The 18,935-nt window shown below is 41.3% G+C and overlaps 1 protein-coding gene across 5 annotated transcripts in view; it reads left to right on the forward strand.

Moving 5' to 3' along the window:
• Positions 1–292: 292 nt before the first annotated feature.
• Positions 293–18,935, forward strand: part of NRF1 (nuclear respiratory factor 1) — a 135,941-nt gene continuing 117,298 nt past the window's right edge. Inside the window, exon 1 of one of the 5 annotated variants that reach the window (XM_066262293.1) lies at positions 293–406. The gene's annotated coding sequence lies outside the window, so the exon portion shown is untranslated. Of the gene's footprint in view, positions 407–456; positions 2,907–18,935 lie in introns of those variants that run through there. The other 4 variants (XM_066262295.1, XM_066262296.1, XM_066262290.1 and 1 more) reach the window with 4 other exon arrangements.

Genomic DNA, 18,935 nt, shown 5'->3' on the forward strand with positions numbered 1-18,935 from the left:
GAGCGAGAAATGTTACTATTTCCAGATTAGCAACCATTTTGGGCTGTTCGCGCCACTCTTTCGGGCCGTCCACATTTGACTAATCCAGCTGCTTTCCTGGCTTCGGACCAGCCCAACTTTTGAAGCAAAACGTGAACGCAGGCAGGCTGCCGGAGGCCGGCAAGAGCCCTCCGCAGAGAAACCTCCCGGCCGTCTGTCGAAGCAGCGCCGACCTCCCCATCATGGCGACCGCCGGGCGGGGAAGCCGAGCCCGTGCGTCGCTTGCGTGCCTCCCCTCCCACCCCTCCCCCTCGGCGGCGGCAGAGGCGGCAGCGCTCGCCATTGCCGCTGGTGGCAGGAGGCTGCGAGGAGCCGGCGCGGTCGCAGTCTCCACGGCGCAGGCCCACGGTAGCGCAGCCGCTCTGAGGTGAGTGCCCTACCGCGCAATCTCCAGCTATTTCAGCCCCGGCGCAGCCGCAACACGCCGCCCGCCCGCCGGCCGGCCGGCCCGCCCCGCAGCCGGCGCCCTGCCGCCCCCGGCTCCGGGTCTGGGCCCCCGCCGGATTCGGCCCGCCTCGGGTGGGGGGCCCCGGCCCGGCCCAGTCAAACCGCCACTCCGAGGATGCGCAGGCCGCACTAGGCCCCGGGCGTCCTGGCGGGCTCGGGAGGGAGTCGCTGCCCTCCCAGGAGCCCCAGGGTTCCGGCCTCCCTTGCCGCCTAAAGCTCTCGGGACCGCGGCCTCCTCTCCACCATGGAACCAGGGGCCCGGGCCCGGCTTTCCCGTGGGCTCGGGAGCGGGAGGCCCGGGAGAGAGCGCCGGGCCTGGGAGCAGGAGGTGGGCGGGCTGCGCGGGATCGGAGCCGCGGCTCCCGGCTCTCTCCCTCGGCTCTTCTAGGTCTGGGCCGCGGGCGGCGCGCCGCGGCGGGCTGGGCCGAGTCGGGCGCCGGAGCCGCTGTCTCCTGCGGGAGAGGAGGCTGGCTCTTTGGGCAGCCTCCGATGGTTCCCTCCCGCCGGGGCGGCGTGGGCTTGTTACCCAGGTAGACTGGGGGACACTGGAATATGGCGCGTTGCCCACCTTCTTGCAAGTTAGGAGGCGGCCTGGGCAGCAGCGGCGGCAGCTCGAGGAGGAGGGCGCAAAGTCCTTTTGTACGCAGAAATAAGGAGCAACATTGTGTTTTCTTCCACGGTTTCCACGGCTGAGATGCTGCCCGTGGCGGAGCCTCAATTCTTCCTGTGCCTGGGGTGGTGGTCCCCTGGGTGAGGGAGAAGGGGAGTGACGCGACCCTCGGAAGGAACCGAATCTTTGCTACTGGAAAAACAAGGGCTCTGGATGATCTTGTGCATGATTATTATACCACATCCTCAGCCTTCTGGGACTCAGTGGTTTGACCCTGCATGTTATCTACTTCGCTGTGCAATGATGTCCATCGCTTCTCTCACCTGTTGTGTCGTTGCTGGTCCCAAAGTTTCTACAGAGCATCTATCTGACTGTGCTTATCAGAACTTGAAGCTGCTTAAAAATCTTAATATTTTTAGGGCTTGCAATGGTAATTGCTCCAGCCAGTTGGAGGAGCTGTTGCTTGGTCTCCATCCCTTCTTGTCAAGCATTATATTCGAATATGTTAATTGCTGATTGTGGAGCTAGTGTCAATTGTTTTTACGTCTGTCAGTGGTCAGAGCAAATGGCACATTTTCTTAATGTGTGTAGAGACAATGTATTGGGAAATTCTTAGGGTGAAAGGTAGTGTGAGCGAACCTGTCAACCTTGTCCCAAGATATCTGCGGTCACAGTCATCCTTTTCCCACTTCATCTCTATCCAACCTTTAAATATTTTTCTTTTTCTTTGGCCTTGAACAGTAAGTTATTGGGTTATTCCCTCACTCAAGAGAAAGGGAGGGAGGTGCTGGGTTTTTGTATGTGTTATTCAGTAGTGACCTGACTCCCTAGAATTTGTGTTTGAAGGTTCTTGACATGTTATCCTGTAAAGTAGTGAAAATAACAACTATTTCTGTCTTCACATCGGAATGTAATTTTCTTATTTTATTGAGCGTGAAAGCAAACATGCAGTTATCACATGTAATGTGGTATACTTTATTTTTAACTTGGGTCCTTAATTGTGTGTAGCACTTTTTGTGTCAAGTGACTTTTTTTTTTTCTTCTGACAGCATCCTTATTTAGAGTCCTTTGATTTCATTGCACCTGCCTCCCCTCACCCTCATCTCAAACTCAGCTTATATGAGAGAAAATGACTTTTTGCTAGTAGTCAGTGGTCATATTCTCATTTAGAAAAATAAAAGTTTCTTATTCCCCAAGTTTTCATGGAAATAGTTTTCTTACCAGGTTTTACAGAAATTTAGCTTCTTTACTTAGGGAAGTAACTATAGGAGTAGGAGGTAATGGGAGTCCTTGTTCAGATATAAAAGTCATTCGAGAACAAAGGATTTCAGGTTTCCCTCCTAATTCATGTATATTCCAATGGAACCCAAAATTGTAGGGTTTTAAAAAATTTAATCACAATTATGTCTTCATCTCTAATTTTGCTAGGGAGTTAAAGGCCGACCTTCCATGATTTAAATACCTGAATTTGCATTGCTTATAGGTTCAACTACACCCTTGGGTTGTCTTCCAAGAAGTATTTTATGTGAAGTTATCACAAGTTTTAAGGGAAATATAAACTTCTTGGAGTCTGGATTCATTTTTTTTATATTTCATGTAGTAAGGCATTCAGTAAATGTTTGTTGGGGAATAATAATGAGGAACAGTAATTATTGAAATTAAAAGTGTTTTCTCACAAGTATTTGAAAAGGCATGCTGATTTTTTTGATTTCTGGAAGAACCATGACCTGTCAGCCTTTAGAAGCACACCCTCCAATCCTCTGGAGAACAGGAAGTTATTGCATATGTGCAGCTTCTGTCATGTCTTTAGGTAAGCCTGTATTCACTCAGTTACATGTGAAGAGTTGGAGGGTGAAGGAGGAACGCTGTGGGTTGCTGAGTGTCAGAAGTGTCTACTCTCACCTGAAGCATTTCCATGTACTCTGACTGGGGCTCGCAATGTGATATTTGAATTTAGGTGTCTGTGTGTGACTCAGTGTGATGCTTACTAATACACGCATAAAAAGTATTTGGAAAATCAACCTTACAAATATCAGTCTTTGGTTTTGTAAAAAACATTTCAAAAAATGTTCAATATTAAAGGACATTTTCTCTTTGTGCATTCATGGTTTCCTTGAGAGCTCCAGCTAGTGTTTTCAGCCTGAACTTACACAAATGTAATTTTCCATGAATGCTTAGTAAAACAGCAGTGAAAAATCCACTTGTTCAGTTTATTTTAGAAACATTTTTAGACTAAGTCCAATCAGTGTTTTTTGTGGCTTCGGATACATGTTAATTTTTGTGCATTATGTACCATAATTCCTTCCTTATTAGCTGGGGAGTAGATTATCCACGTTCATGTTTTTTTCAGATAGTGTTTTTACCCATCAGTTTTTTACGAAGCTGAACAAGCTAGAAGAGAAATAATAAAAGCAGGTGAAACATTAATTTTAGGTGTTTCTAGAAGATTACAACCACATTGAACTTTTGGGAACTTTTAATCCTGGAGCAACAAGAAAGCTTTGTCTGGTTATATTGATGTAATATAGACAAAACTTGGAAGATGAATTTTTGATTGCTCAAGGAAAATAAGTGGCTTATATATACTTTGGAGTATACATTTTTACTGAAATGCAGTTCAGAATTAGACTATTTTTGATCCCACTCAGTGCAGTTGTGAATATTAATATGAACTGAAGAAAAGTCAGAAATTCAACTTTATAGAGCTATTTTAGTATATATTTTTAAAGACAAATAAAAAAACTACGAGGCAGTTCAGACAACAATGTTTGTGATCCCTAGAAGGCACATCTGTATTCTGTCAACAGCAGTCACTTAGAAGATAAGATGACCATAAGGAATCTTCTCCAGAATCCCAGATCTCATAACCTGCCCTAATCAAACTACTGTTGGGCCACCAGATAATATTTCTTATGGAAGCCATGTGTGTGTGTGTGTGTGTGTGTGTGTTGGGGGAGTTGTTGGGGATAGAGTAAATGACCCTGGCAAAATTTAGATTGGGATGATCACTGGAATTTAGGAAGTATACTGTTGTTGTCTTTTGGGTTTTTTTTTTTTTTGTATTTTTCTGAAGTTGGAAACGGGGAGGCAGGCAGACTCCCGCATGTGCCCGACCGGGATCCACTTGGCATGCCCACCAGGGGGCGATGCTCTGCCCATCTGGGACATTGCTCTGTTGCAATCAGAGCCATTCTAGCGCCTGAGGCAGAGGCCATGGAGCCATCCTCAGCCCCCCGGCCAACTTTGCTCCAGTGGAGCCTTGGCTGCAGGAGGGGAAGAGAGAGACAGAGAGGAAGGAGAGGGGGAGGGGTGGAGAAGCAGATGGGCGCTTCTCCTGTGTGCCCTGGCTGGGAATCGAACCCGGGACTCCTGCACGCCAGGCCGACACTCTACCACTGAGCCAACCGGCCAGGGCTCGGAAGTATACTGTTTTTAAAAGAAGCTCAAAGAGCTACTTTTATATGGGTCATCAGTTTGGTGATTTTTAGACTGTCTGCTATTTCTAGTGTATTTAGTATATAAGTATAGTATTTAGATTAATTCATGCAGGTTGATTTCTGTGGTTACAAGTTTGGCTGATAGTTTAAGCGGTCATTTTCTTAACTCTTCAGTAGTGCCTATTGAATAAACTATGCCAAGCGTTTTTCATAATCATGAAGAATGAGTTTTGTATGCATAAACATTAAGACCATTTTCAAAAAAGCTTGTAATTTACTGTTGGTAAAGTCTTTTCAGAACTTGGTGAATCTGTTTTGTTGCTGCTACTGAATGCTAATGTGGTTTGGCTGGCAGCTAAACCTACAAAGAACAAGAGGAAGTGAGGAAATGTCCTCATGAAACATTGCTTAAAACTAAGCAGTGGACTAGAAATGAGGATCTAGGAACTGGGGAACTTAATTCTTGTTTTATGTTCAAAAGGGTATGAGGTGTACCTTCCATTGAGAAATAACCTTAAGTGTGTCCTTACTTTGGAGTTTTGCCTTCTATTCACCAGACATTGATTAAAGATATACAATATTCTGGGCATGTGCTAGGTGTTAGAGGAACAAACCCTAGACCTTGTCTAGTAGGGGAGAGAGATAAGGGCTCAACTAACTATAATACAACTTGTTGAGCCTGACCTGCGGTGGCACAGTGGTTAAAGTATCGACCTGGGATGCTGAGGTTGCAGGTTCAAAACCCTGGGCTTCCCTGGTCAAGGCACATATGGAAGTTGATGCTTTCTGCTCCTCCCCCCCTTCTCTCTCTCTCTCTCTCTCTCTCTGTCCCCTCTCTCTAAAATGAATAAATAAAATAATTAATTAAATACAACTTGTTGAGAACTATAATAAAGAGTGGTGTGATTATAGAAGGAGGGAGGAGATGGGTGAGGCAGGAAGATTAAGTAGGTAAGGGAAGACTTTTCACTTAGGGGATGTTGAAGTAGGACTTGGAGGGATGAGTAGTAGTTTTACTGATGGAGAAGAAGCTGGAGGAGGGTTTTGATAGTCTGAGGCAGGGGTAGTCAAACTTTTTATAAAAACCGCCCACTTTTGCAGTGCTGGTCAACCTAGTCCCTACCGCCCACTTTGATAGAGAATGTATAGGAAAGAATAGAATTTGAGGAGAAAGGTAATAGAGAATGGTTTTAGATGTGGGAATCAGATACATCTAATAGCTACTTAGTGACAGATTTGGGGCTGGAGCCGAAAGGGGAGTGGGGTCAATTTGAATCATGAATTTGTATTCCTTAGCATAATGTCATGTAGAAACTGCAAAAGAGTATAACATCAGGAGTGAGGAAAAGACTTAAGGGCAACCTTTAGAGTATCTACATCTGAGGATCAGGTAGATGAAGAAGGGCCTTTTGAGGGAAGTTGAGAAAGAATGGGTAGAGGTAAGCAGTGTGGGTTGAAGAAGGTGAGTATGGGGATTATGGGATTTTTATCATGGAATTTAGCAACATGAAATTGAGTAATCATTGGGACAAAAACAATGTGGCAATTAAGAGTTGAAAGCAATTTTCTGAATATGTGTGTATCTGTTTATATACATATGTATGGGGTGGGTAAAAGTAGATTTATAGCTGTTCATATAGAAAAGTATATAATACAAGAATAAACTCTGGGGGATAAACAGAATAAACTTTGTCTTATATACTCACAACTGTAAACCTATTTTTGCCCAACCCTGTGTGTAGGTACATATGTGTGTAAGTATGTAGGTATTGATTTGCCAAGAATTATGATAGCAAAACACACAGATTTTTAGAGCATTATTGATACAGGGGTAGGGCTTATAAAATCCAATTTAATAGAGAACCCATGCTTAGAAATAGGTCCACTCCTCCCCTTTCATGGAAATGAGAGCATAAAACCCTATGCTCTCATAGGGAGGGGACTTGAAGTCTAACAGAGTTTATACATTTGAATATATAGTATAGTATGAATTTATAGTCTTTATTTTTAAAGATTTTATTTATTGATTTTACAGAGAGGAGAAGGGCAGGCGTGAGCGAGAAATATCAATTCATAGTTGCTTCACTTTAGTTGGTCATTGCTTGCTTGTTGTATGTGCCTTGACCTGGCAAGCCCAAGGTTTTGACTGGCGCCCTCAGTGTTCCAGACCAAACACTCTGACCACTGCACCACCACAGGCCTGGCTGTGTTTATAGTCTCTTAAAATGCAGATTCTTCAAAGGTTTTAAGGTTTTATAATATTTATAGTTAGTTGCAGGGGCTTTTAACCTAGATGTTATAGTTCTGGGGTTTATGGATATATTTTGGCCCTGTGATCCTAATCTCTTGAGATGGTATGAAAATTTTGTATGTGTGTGCCTATTTGATTTTTCTGAGGAGCGGATCCATAACTTTTTTGAGATTTTCAAAGGGTTCTTGACACACAGATGTCAAGGGCCATTTTAGTAATGTTAATGATTAAGTCAAGTGTTTGGTTGTGTTGATTACCTGGGGTAGATCAAGGGGAAGAAATTTTGAGTGGGTGTCTCAGGTAGGGAACTGTGAGGAGATAAGAGGGACCTATAGGAGATAAGAGTAGGAGCACCGCGTGCAGCCCTTTGCGCTTTTCTCCCCCCACAGACGAGCATCTCCTAAACTCTAAGGGTCCCTGAGACTTGCAACTAGGGAAGTAATGGGCAGCAGCAGCTCATTTGGGGCTAACCCCCTAAACTGTTTCCAAGGTCCCCTTTTCTCTGACTTCTCAGTCAGCCAAAGCAGCCCCATCTAGACTCATTTCTCTCCTGTTATATTAAAAAGAAAAGAAAAGAAAAGAAAGAAATAGTAGGAGCACCAGAAGGAAGGTGGGAAGACAGCTAAAGCAAAGTTTAACCAATTTCAGAATTTTGCCAAGTGTTCTGTTTTTCTTTTTAATACTTCACGATTCACACTAGTATATGACTATTTGTGTACTATATACAGTGGACTTTGTGGGAAATCAAATTACTATTGTTTTAAAGAGAAAATGAATTTTGAAAGAAAGCCAATAGATTGTACTCAAAAATTCATTTTTAAGTTGGGAGTTTCTTATACTTTGGAAATTTTCTAAAATGCAAATGTTTTAATTTAGTGATCTGGGTCAAGACATTCTCTCCTTGCTTAATTTTTCCTGCCCATGAAATAAAAATACCATTGACCTATGATGTAGGGTCTTTCTGAAATATGACAATTACAGATTGCTTTCAGATCTAAGATAATGTAGTGCTAACAAATTGCTGTTCACATTTTTTAAGTCATTAATAAAATCTAGAAATTCAAGCATTTATTTTATAATGTTCCATGCTAGAATTTACAGTAACTTGATATCCAAAATATTTTACTCTGAAATTTTTGATGATTGGTCGTTTTACAGAGGGGGGAGGGACAGACAGACAGTAAGGGAGAGAAATGAGAAGCATCAACTCATTGTTGCAGCACTTTAGTTATTCATTGATTGCTTTCTCATATGTGTCTTGACCCAGGGGGTGCCAGCTGAGCCAGTGGCCTCTTGCTCAAGCCAGCAACCTTGGGCTTTAAGCCAGCGACTAATGAGGTCATGTCTATGATCCCACGCTCAAGTCCACGACCTCAGGGTTTTGAGCCTGGGTCCTCTGTCTCAGGTTGACGCTCTATCCACTGTGCACTGCCTGGTCAGGCTGTTTTTTTACTTTCTTACTCTGATCTTTGGATCTTTGAAATGAGATTAGGAGACATTTTTGTCAGGTAGGCCAGTAGTTTTCAACCTTTTTTCATTTGGGGACTGATGAAAATAGAGTTATTTCGGGCACCGCTAAGGCAGAAATCACCCTGAACATAAGCAAATTCATCTATAATTTTCATACAACATCAGGGTGGTTAATTTTTTCGCTGACCCCCATGACATTTTTGACAGACTGGTGGTTGAAAAACACTGAGCTAGGCCCTGTATTCTGGGGCAGTGATCCTCAACTTGATTGTCACCCTTGTAGGTAAAATTTTGATCACACATTCCAAATCACATTTACTTATAGATGATGTTCCTGTGCTATTGTATTAATGTGTTTATATGCATTATAAAATATATAGAAAATAGAAATATATAGGAAGTAGAGATAAAATGAAAAACAGTATTTTTTAATGTCTTGCTAACTGAATTCATGGTAGTTTAATAATGTATTTTATGGAATTGTTTTTATAATTATACTTGCTTATAACTCAATGTTTTTTTCTATAATTAATGGCAGTTGGTAATGTTTTATATGATACCCTATAAAATTATTGGTAAATACAGGAATGATTTGAATAAATATATTGGGTAATTTAAAGATAGCAAATTTGTGCTATGTAACTTGTAATTAGCTTGTGTTTGTGGACTATGTTTACATTCGCTAAGCCTATAGAGAAGACCCCTAAACAGAACTAGAGTGTTCTCTTTTCCTTTGTTTGTTTATTTATTTATTTGGTCTAAAGAAGTACCATTTCAGGAAAGTATGGGATGATGAGGACTTGTGTCATCATCATTAAAAATGAAACGATTCAGGAGTGCTGGTTCATACTAAGCATGGAAATAAGCATCAGATGACAAGCAAGATATGTAAATGTGGACAATGAAAGGGGATGTCTGCATCAGCCTAGATATGTATGGCCGTAGAACCTGGCACAAGTGGGACTGGTCTAGTAAGTACAAAATACAGTGGGTCCAGTTTTCCTGTATTCTGGGCCCTGTGCAGTTTAATGTATCCCAAGTTTGAATTAGGTTTATTTGTAACCACAGCATAAAATAAGACTGGCTCATTAAACTGAGAATTGATTAAAATCCCTAAGTCTTTTTCATTGGTATAGTTAAAAAAATTTTTTCCATTGAGGAGGAAAGGAGAGAAAGAAGCATCAACTCACTGTTCCACTTGGTTTCATTTAGTTGGGCACTCATTGATTGCTTCTCATATGTGTCCTGACCAGGGATCAAAACTGGGACCTTGATGCTCCAAAATGATGCTTTATCCACCGAACCACCCAGTCAGGGCTCATTGGTGTAATCATTAAATCTATATATTGTATAGTTAGTTGTTTAGATCCAGGTGCACATTGTTACATTAACATTGTGTGTTACAGAGTGTTACATTATCAAGTCATAGGGTGTTGTACATAGTAGAAGCTAGATCTGAATTTAATGTTGCTGCATGGTTTAAAGCAGGGGTAGTCAACCTTTTTATACCTACCACCCACTTTTGTATCTCTGTTAGTAGTAAAATTTTCTAACCGCCCACCGGTTCCACAGTAATGGTGATTTATAAGGTAGGGAAGTAACTTAACTTTATAAAATTTATAAAGCAGAGTTAAAGCAAGTTAAAGCATATAATAATAATTACTTACCAAGTACTTTATGTCCGACTTTTGCTGTTTGGCAGAATAAATCTTTATAAAAACAACTTACTATAGTTAAATCTATCTTTTTATTTACACTTTGGTTGCTCCACTACCGCCCACCATGAAAGCTGGAACACCCACTAGTGGGTGGTAGGGACCAGATTGACTACCACTGGTTTAAAGGAATCTTTAAATTTACCCACTTTGCTACTATTCAGAGAATATTTCTTTTTTTAAAGATTTTATTTACTGATTTTACAGAGAGGAGAGAGAGGTAAATGAAATAAGAAATATCAACTTATAGTTGCTTCACTTTAGTTGTTTATTGATTGCTTGTGTACGTTCATTGACCCTGCAAGCCCAGGGTTTTGAACTGGCGACCTCAATGTTTCAGGTCCAATGCTCTACCCACTATTCCACCACAGACCAGGTGAGAAAAATCTCTTAAATGCTGTGGTGAAGATAAAAAGGAAAAGAGTTAAAATTGAAGTAGCGACTATATCAGTTATGTTAGAAGGATAGCATTAGTAGATACTTCTATAATCAGGTATTCCTTCAGGTAATCAATGGCTGATCACTTCCAGGTTGATGGACTGCTTTTGATGCTTTTGTCAGATACCTAAGATGTGTGTCCACTGCTAATATAACAAATATGTGTTTGATGATATCCATATCTACTATTTGCATTTGAGGTAAAAGACTAGAGAAGTGGGTGTTGTCAAAATGGTTTAAAAATATTTCTTTTTGAGTAATTATTACATGTACATAGTTAAAAGATCATACAATTAACAGTGAGTTCTCTCCAGTTTCCCTCTCCAGAAATGATCACCACCTCTACCAGTTTCTTCAGTATTCTTCAAGGTAGGATAAGCAAAGGGATGCATTTCCACCTGATCAGGTGGTGGCGCAATGGATAGAGCATTGGACTGGGACCCAGAGGACCCAGGTTGGAAACCCCAAGGTTGCCAGCTTGAGCTTGGTCTCACCAGCTTGAGTGCGGGGCTTGAGTGTGGGATCATAGACATGACCCCATGGTCGCTGGCTTGAGCCCAGAGGTTGCTGGCTTGAAGCCCAAGGTCTCTGGCTCGAGCAAGGGGTCACTCACTCTACTGTAACCCCTGGTCAAGGCACATATGAGAAAGCAATCAGTGAACAACTAAGGAGATGCAATGAAAAATTGATGCTTCTCATCTCCCTTCCTGTCTGTCCCTTGTTTGTCTCGGTCACCCCCTCCCCTAAAAAAGGATGCATTTCCAAGAGAGCTGTACAAATAGTTCTTTGTGAAAGACTTTTCTTTATAGGCTTACTAAGTTTATATCAGGGAAATAAAACCAATTTTAATTCTAGCCATTTATTTAGTAAAGAAAACCCCATAAATTCAAATTTGTTTAACACATTATCATGATATTACTTGAGCCCTTTTCATGCTTTCTAGATGAATTAGTCATTTTGATTATATTGACAGCAGGGCTAAATAAATTCTTTCAAGAGCCTGGTAGGTATCAGAGTTTAGGAAGAGGTGGAGTAGTAGGGCATCATCATCACATTCTACCTTGGGTTATTTTTTTTCTCGCTCTCTTATTACACTGTAAGCCAGTGGTTCTTAATCTTTTGACTCGGGAACTTTTTTTACCCCTAAAAATTATTGAGGACTCAAGACTTTTGTTTATGTGTGTTATAACTTTTGGTATTTACTACATTACAAATTGAAACTGAGAAATTTTGAAAATGTTTATTAATTTAAAAATAGGATGTCTACTTCATATTAAAATAGGTGAAATATTTTTACAAAAATATAACTATTTTTAAAAAAACCCCACTATTTTCCACATCATTTTTTTTTTTAATTTAGAGAGATAGACGGACAGACAGGAAGGGAGAGAATCATCAGCTCGTCATTGCAGCACTTTAGTTGTTCATTGATTGCTTTCTCCTATATGCCTTGACCAGGGGGCTCCAGCCGAGCCAGTGACCCCTTGCTCAAGCTGGTGAGCCCGTGCTCAAGCCAGCAACCTCAGGGTTTCGAACCTGGGTCCTCATCATCCCAGGCTGGTGCTTTGTCCACTGCTCCACGACCTGGTCAGGCTCATCATGGGATTTTAAGTAATGGAAATCTGTCAGAAACAAGTTCTGCAGAATTCTGTCACTTGAAACATCACATTTTTATCACTGGCAATAAATACTGTCAGTTAATTTTTGAGAAAATGTCAGTTACTGAGGTCTGAACACCACATAGTTTTTCTGTCAGCCACTTTTTCAAGTAAAAATGATCTTCCTTGTGAAAAGGTGGTTAATTCATTTTGCAGTTCATAGCATAGTTCATGTGATTTTCTTTGTATAGTTTATTTGTGTGTAGTTTTTTTTTTCTTGAAATTTTATTTATTGATTTTAGAGGGAAGAGAGAAAAGGGGGTTAAGGAGGAGCAGGAAGCATCAACTTGTATATAGTAGTTGCTTCCCATATGTTCCTTGACTGGACAAGCTTAGATTTTTGAACCGGTGACCTCAGCATTCCAGGTTGAGTGCTTTATCCACTGTGCCACCACGGGTCAGCTGCATGTGCTTTAAAACAGCTATCACACTTTCAAATGCGATGTGCTTTTTGCTTATTTTCCATTTGATTATACAGAATAGTAAAAGGATGTGAATTTAAGGGTAAAGACTTAATAAAAATAATTTTGGCTTTTACATCAACACATGCTTAAGTAAAATTGACTCTTTTTTTAAACTGTGAGCACATGAAGATAATGAATATGATTACTACTACAGTTTGGTGCCATTGTCTTAAATTGTATTAAGGTGATGGTAGTTTTACCCTCTCATTGCTTTTGCATCCTAAGTGCAAATACAAGCACAGTGAAAACGGTCTTAGTTACTATGAAAATAGTTTTTACCTAATGGTTTCCTGGGAAAAGTCTCAGGGGGTCCACCAGGGTTCTCTAGTTCAATTTGAGAACTGCTGTAAGCTATTTGAAGGTTAAACTAATTATTTAGATGCACTGCCCCCTTTAGAATTTTACACAGAAAAGTTGTTCAAAGAATATTTATTTAATGAATGTGATATGATATTTAAACAGGACAAAACTTGGTGAGTAAAATAATAGGCAGTCTCACATCCATTCAGGCCATCTTGATTGTGCAGCTTTTCCACAGACTATTGTGGGAACGGGATGAACAAATGGAGCATGGGTACTATACTTGGTAAATGCAAATGCTGAAATAACTCAATATATGGTGATATTGAAATAGGAGTTTCAGAAATGCACAGGAAAAGGATACACGTGTAAGTACCTACAGAGCCAACAACTTGAGCCTTCTTAGACTTCTTTTATTAATGAGTACTCTACTGTTTAGATCAGTGGTTCTCAACCTTTCTAATGCCATGACCCCGAAATACAGTTCCTCATGTTGCGGTGACCCCAAACCAAAAAATAATTTTTTTTTCTTTTTCTTTTTTTTTTTCCTGAAGCTGGAAACGGGGAGAGATAGTCAGACAGACTCCCGCATGCGCCCGACCGCCCGACCGGGAGGGGCGATGCTCTGCCCCTCCGGGGCGTTGCTCTGTCGCGGCCAGAGCCACTTTAGCGCCTGGGGCAGAGGCCAAGGAGCCATCCCCAGCGCCCGGGCCATCTTTGCTCCAATGGAGCCTTGCTGCGGGAGGGGAAGAGAGAGAGAGAGAGAGAGAGAGAGGAAGGGGAGGGGGAGGGGTGGAGAAGCAGATGGGCGCTTCTCCTGTGTGCCCTGGCCAAGAATTGAACCCGGGACTTCTACATGCCAGGCCGATGCTCTACCACTGAGCCAACCGGCCAGGGCCAAAAAATAATTTTGGTGGCTACTTCATAACTGTAATTTTGCTACAGTTATGATTTGGAATGTAAATCCCTGTGATATGCATTACATTTCCGATGGCTTTAGGCGACCTTGCCGGGGTTGCAACCCACAGGTTGAGAACCGCTGGTTTAGATCTTACATTTGGATCAGCCAAAGAGGCTACTCACTAAGATAGATCTCATTTAAATTTCAGTAAGTCACTGCTTGTAAATCTAGTAAAAACTTTTCAAAAAGGGTTGCAGAAGGTGAATGGTAAAGACAAACCACTTTTTATGAAGAATAGTGAATAAAATTCTTGTGTCCATATAAGCTGCAGATCCAGGTAGATAGTTTTGAGTAAATTTCCCATTTAAGGAAGACTGCCCTATTGAATACCCTAGTATGGTTATGGACTGTTCTTCCCTTTGGAGGCAGAAATCTGGGTGATTAGATGGCAGGATACACCCTCCTCTTTTAGTGTGGAAGTTTCAGTTCATTTAGCTACATTTTGATAATCTTAAATTTGCTAAATAGAACTCCCTTTGTTTTTAGATGATTTGTTACAGTCTCTTTCTGATTTAGGGTTAGGATGTAAGAATGGTCAGTAAAATTGACGGCAAAAATAGGAAGGAACAGTTCTAGTTCTGAACCACTAGGTCAGGGGTCGGGAACCTATGGCTCGCGAACCAGATGTGGCTCTTTTGATGGCTGCACGTGGCTCGCAGACAAATCTTTAATAAAAAAATAATAACGTTAAAAATATAAAACATTCTCATGTATTACAATCCATTCATTTTCTACCGCTCATGTTCATGGTTGTGGCTGGCTGGAGCCAATCACAGCTGTCCTCCGGGACAACACCAAATTTTTATTGGATAATGCATAACGTACACGGGTCATTGTATGGCTCTCACGGAATTACATTTTAAGATATGTGGCGTTCAAGACTCAGCCAAAAAGGTTCCCAACCCCTGCACTAGGTCTTTCCCTGCCTCTGCCTCCATCCCTCATGCCTACTTTTTAAGAAGCTGTTATTGAGCGTCGGCCTAGCGTGCGGAGGACCCGGGTTCGATTCCCGGCCAGGGCACACAGGAGAAGCGCCCATTTGCTTCTCCACCCCTCCGCCGCGCCTTCCTCTCTGTCTCTCTCTTCCCCTCCCGCAGCCAAGGCTCCATTGGAGCAAAAATGGCCCGGGCGCTGGGGATGGCTCTGTGGCCTCAGCCTCAGGCGCTAGAGTGGCTCTGGTCGCAACATGGCGACGCCCAGGATGGGCAGAACATCGCCCCCTGGTGGGCAGAGCGTCGCCCCCTGGTGGGCGTGCCGGGTGGATCCCGGCCGGGCGCATGCGGGAGTCTGTCAGACTGTCTCTCCCTGTTTCCAGCTTCAGAAAAATGCAAAAAAAAAAAAAAAGAAGCTGTTATTCCTATCGCAAGTAAAGATTGTAAGATGTTTAATCTTACATAAAATATTTCATGTGTATATTTACAAGCAGATAACATACTGTATGGTTAAAACTATTGTGTTATTCTAGAAAAGGCAAACTAGAGAGAGAAGAAAAAGATCAGTGATTACTGGTTTTGGGTGGGGGAATAAGTAGGCAGAGCACAGGATTTTTAGAGCACTGAAAATACTCTGATGATATAACGATCGATACTTCATTTGTCCAAACCCATAGAAATATGCAACAGTAAGAGTAAACCCTAAGGTAAACTGGACTTTGGGTGATTATGATGTGTCAATGTAAGTTCGTTGGAGGTAAAAAAAAAAAAAAAAGTTCCACTCTTAATGCATGATGTTTATAATGGAGAGGTTATGCATGTGTGAGTTCAAGGGAAATCCCTGTACATCTCTATTAATTTTGTTGTAAACCTAAAATTGTTCTTAAAAAAATAAAGTCTTTCAAACTACACAATGGGAGAACATATTTGACAATACGTCTGATAAGGGGTTAATAACCAAAATTTATAAAGAACTCGTAAATCTCAACACCAGGAAGACAAACAATCCAATCCAAAAATGGGCAAAAAAGATGAATAGACACTTCTCCAAAGAGGACATACAGATGGCCAACAGGCATATGAAAAAATGTTCAACATCACTAATCATTAGAGAAATGCAAATTAAAACCACAATGAGATATCACACACCAGTCAGAATGGCGCTCATCAACAAAACAACACAGAATAAGTGCTGGCGAGGATGTGGAGAAAAGGGAACCCTCCTGCACTGCTGGTGGGAATGCAGACTGGTGCAGCCTCTGTGGAAAACAGTATGGAGATTCCTCAAAAAACTGAAAATCGAACTGCCTTTTGACCCAGCTATCCCACTTTTAGGAATATACCCCAAGGACACCATAGAACGGCTCGAAAAGGAGAAATGCACCCCCGTGTTTGTGGCAGCATTGTTCACAATAGCGAAGATCTGGAAACAACCCAAGTGTCCGTCAGAGGACGAGTGGATTAAAAAGCTTTGGTACATATATACTATGGAGTACTACTCAGCCATAAGAAATGATGACATCGGATCATTTACAGTAACATGGATGGACCTTGATAACATTATACGGAGTGAAATAAGTAAATCAGAAAAAAAAACTAAGAACTATATGAATCCATACATAGAAGGGACATAAAAATGAGACTCAGAGACATGAACAAGAATGTGATGGCAACAGGGGTGGGGGTGGGGGAAGAGGGGATGGGGTGAAGAAGGAGAGAGGGGTTGGGGAGGGGAGGGGCACAAAGAAAACCAGATAGAAGGTGACAGAAGACAATTTAACTTTGGGGGAGGGGTATACAGCACAATCAAATGTCAATCTAGAGATGTTTTCTCTCAACATATGTACCCTGATTTATCAATGTCACTGCATTAAATTTAATAAAATAAAAAAAAACTAAAATAAATAAATAAATAAAGTCTTTAACAAATGAAAAGCCTACAAAGTATTTCTGTACTCTTTAAACCAGAATACAATGTGTTGTTTATAGTTTGTCTTTTTTTTTTTTTCATTTTCCAAGTGAGAGGAGGGGAGATAGACTTCCGCATGTGACCTGACCAGGATCCACCTGGCAACCCAGTCTGGGCCAATGCTTGCAACCGAGCTATTTGTAGCTCCTGAGGCAGAGACTCCACAAGCCATCCTCAGCACCTGGGGACAGTGCGCTCAAATCAACAGAGCCAGGGCTTTGGGAGGAGAAGAGAGAGAGAGAGAAGGTGGAGGGGAAAGAATGGAGAAGCAGGTAGTCACTTCTCCTGTGTGCCTTGACTGGGAATCAAACCTGGGACATCCACACACTGGGCCAATGGGCCAGGGCCATTGTTTTTTTTAGTTTATTAATTTCAGAAAGGGAGGAAGGGAGAGAAAATCTTGTATGTGCCCTGACCAGGGATCAAACCTACAACCTTGGCACATCGGAATGACGCTCCAACCAACTAAGCTACCTGGCCAAGGCTATATTTTATCTTTTCTTGGCAACTCTGTGTCACTGGGCAAAGCACAGGTTACTGAACTGTAGTGGAACTTCTTTTGGCCTAAGTGCTTTTGAACTTTTGTGTATTTTTTAGTTAGACCTTTCTTAGCATGCCATGCTACCGGGAGAAGGGAGCAAGAAGAGCATGATACACGATTGCAAACAAGTGCCTACCTATATACTACTGCTGGCAAAGATGAACTCTGCCAAACCATTGTTTATAGTGAAGAAGGAACAATCCCAGGCATTTCTCACTGGTGACAGTGTTGGGAAGGCTCTATCAGCAACACTGTCTCACTAGATGAAACTGCCCCCCTCCCAACGCTGCTTGACCTCTTCAGTCTTTTCTCACCACCATGCATCCTATACATTCAAATGTATACAGCATTATATACCTATTAACTATACACTATGTACACATATAAACCATATTTTAAGAATAAATATATATGTAAACTATCAACTATATATTATATACAGGATTGGGTAAAAGTTGGTTTACAGTTACTCATATGGAAAATAATACAAAAATACACGAGTAAATTCTTTTGTGTACAGCTGTCAACCTACTTTTGCCCCACCCTGTATAAACTAAAATTATTCAGCATTATATAACTATAGGGTATGATAATTTAAATTGGAGGTACTCCTGACTATTCCTTAAAATCCCTGTCCCCAACCCTTACCATGACTTATGGAACACTGGTCTTTTTAGGTTTATAGAAAAATTGAATGGAAAGTACAGTGGGTTCCCCTATGCATCCTCTTGCCTTTCTCTCCCTCTCCTATTATCATCTTACTTTAGTGCGATAAGTTTGCTACAATTGAGGAATCAATATATCTTAAGGCCATGGTTTACACTAGGGCTCACTCTTTAGGCTGTACAGTCTGGGTTTTGACAAATGTATCCTCCATACCAGTACCATACAGAATGGTTTCAGTGCCCCCAAATCCCCTCTGCTCCTTCCCACTTCTGAAACCCTGGCTGGCAACCACTGATTTTTTTTACTGTTTTCATAGTTCTGCCTTTTATAGATATTATATAGTTGGAATCATATACTATGTTGCATTTAAGGTTCTTCCATGTCTTCTTAGGACATTTCTTTTTAGTGCTGATTACTAATCTGTTTTATGGATATAGCACATTTTGATTATCCACTCACCTGTTGAAGGGCATCTTTTTTTACGTCCCAGTTTGGGCAATTATGAATAAATTGCTGCAAACATCTATAATGCAGGTTTTTGCAAGAATAAGTTTTCAACTTATTTGGGTAAATATCAAAGAGTATAATTGTTGGGCCATATAGTAAGAGTATGTTGAGTTTTGTAAAAAACTGCCAAACTTTTCCAAAGTGGCTGGCGAGTATTTTTAAGTTTGTTGTGTTTTTCAAAAACACATTACTCGGGTCTGTAAAGGAACACTGGTTCTGTGCAGAATCTCAGAGCTTTTTGCTTCCCTACTTGTGCATGCTAGTTTGAGTGAAGATGCCTTCCAGGCTTACTTCTCTGGTGCCCTTAAGACAGGCGTGGCCAACAGTTTTTGCCCCTGGGCCAGATTAGAAAGAAAACATTTTTCACGGGCCAGAGGAAATATTAAAATTAAAAAATGATAAATACAAAAATGATTTGTTTAAGTAAACAAAATTTTATGTAATTTGTTTATGAATAAATGTAAGTAATTTAGTACAAGTTAACAAAAAAACTAATATGATATGTTGAGGCACTTTGCATCACCTATTTT

The sequence above is a fragment of the Saccopteryx bilineata genome, chromosome 2 (genome assembly GCF_036850765.1).
Source record: "Saccopteryx bilineata isolate mSacBil1 chromosome 2, mSacBil1_pri_phased_curated, whole genome shotgun sequence".
Taxonomy (NCBI): Eukaryota; Metazoa; Chordata; class Mammalia; order Chiroptera; family Emballonuridae; genus Saccopteryx; species Saccopteryx bilineata.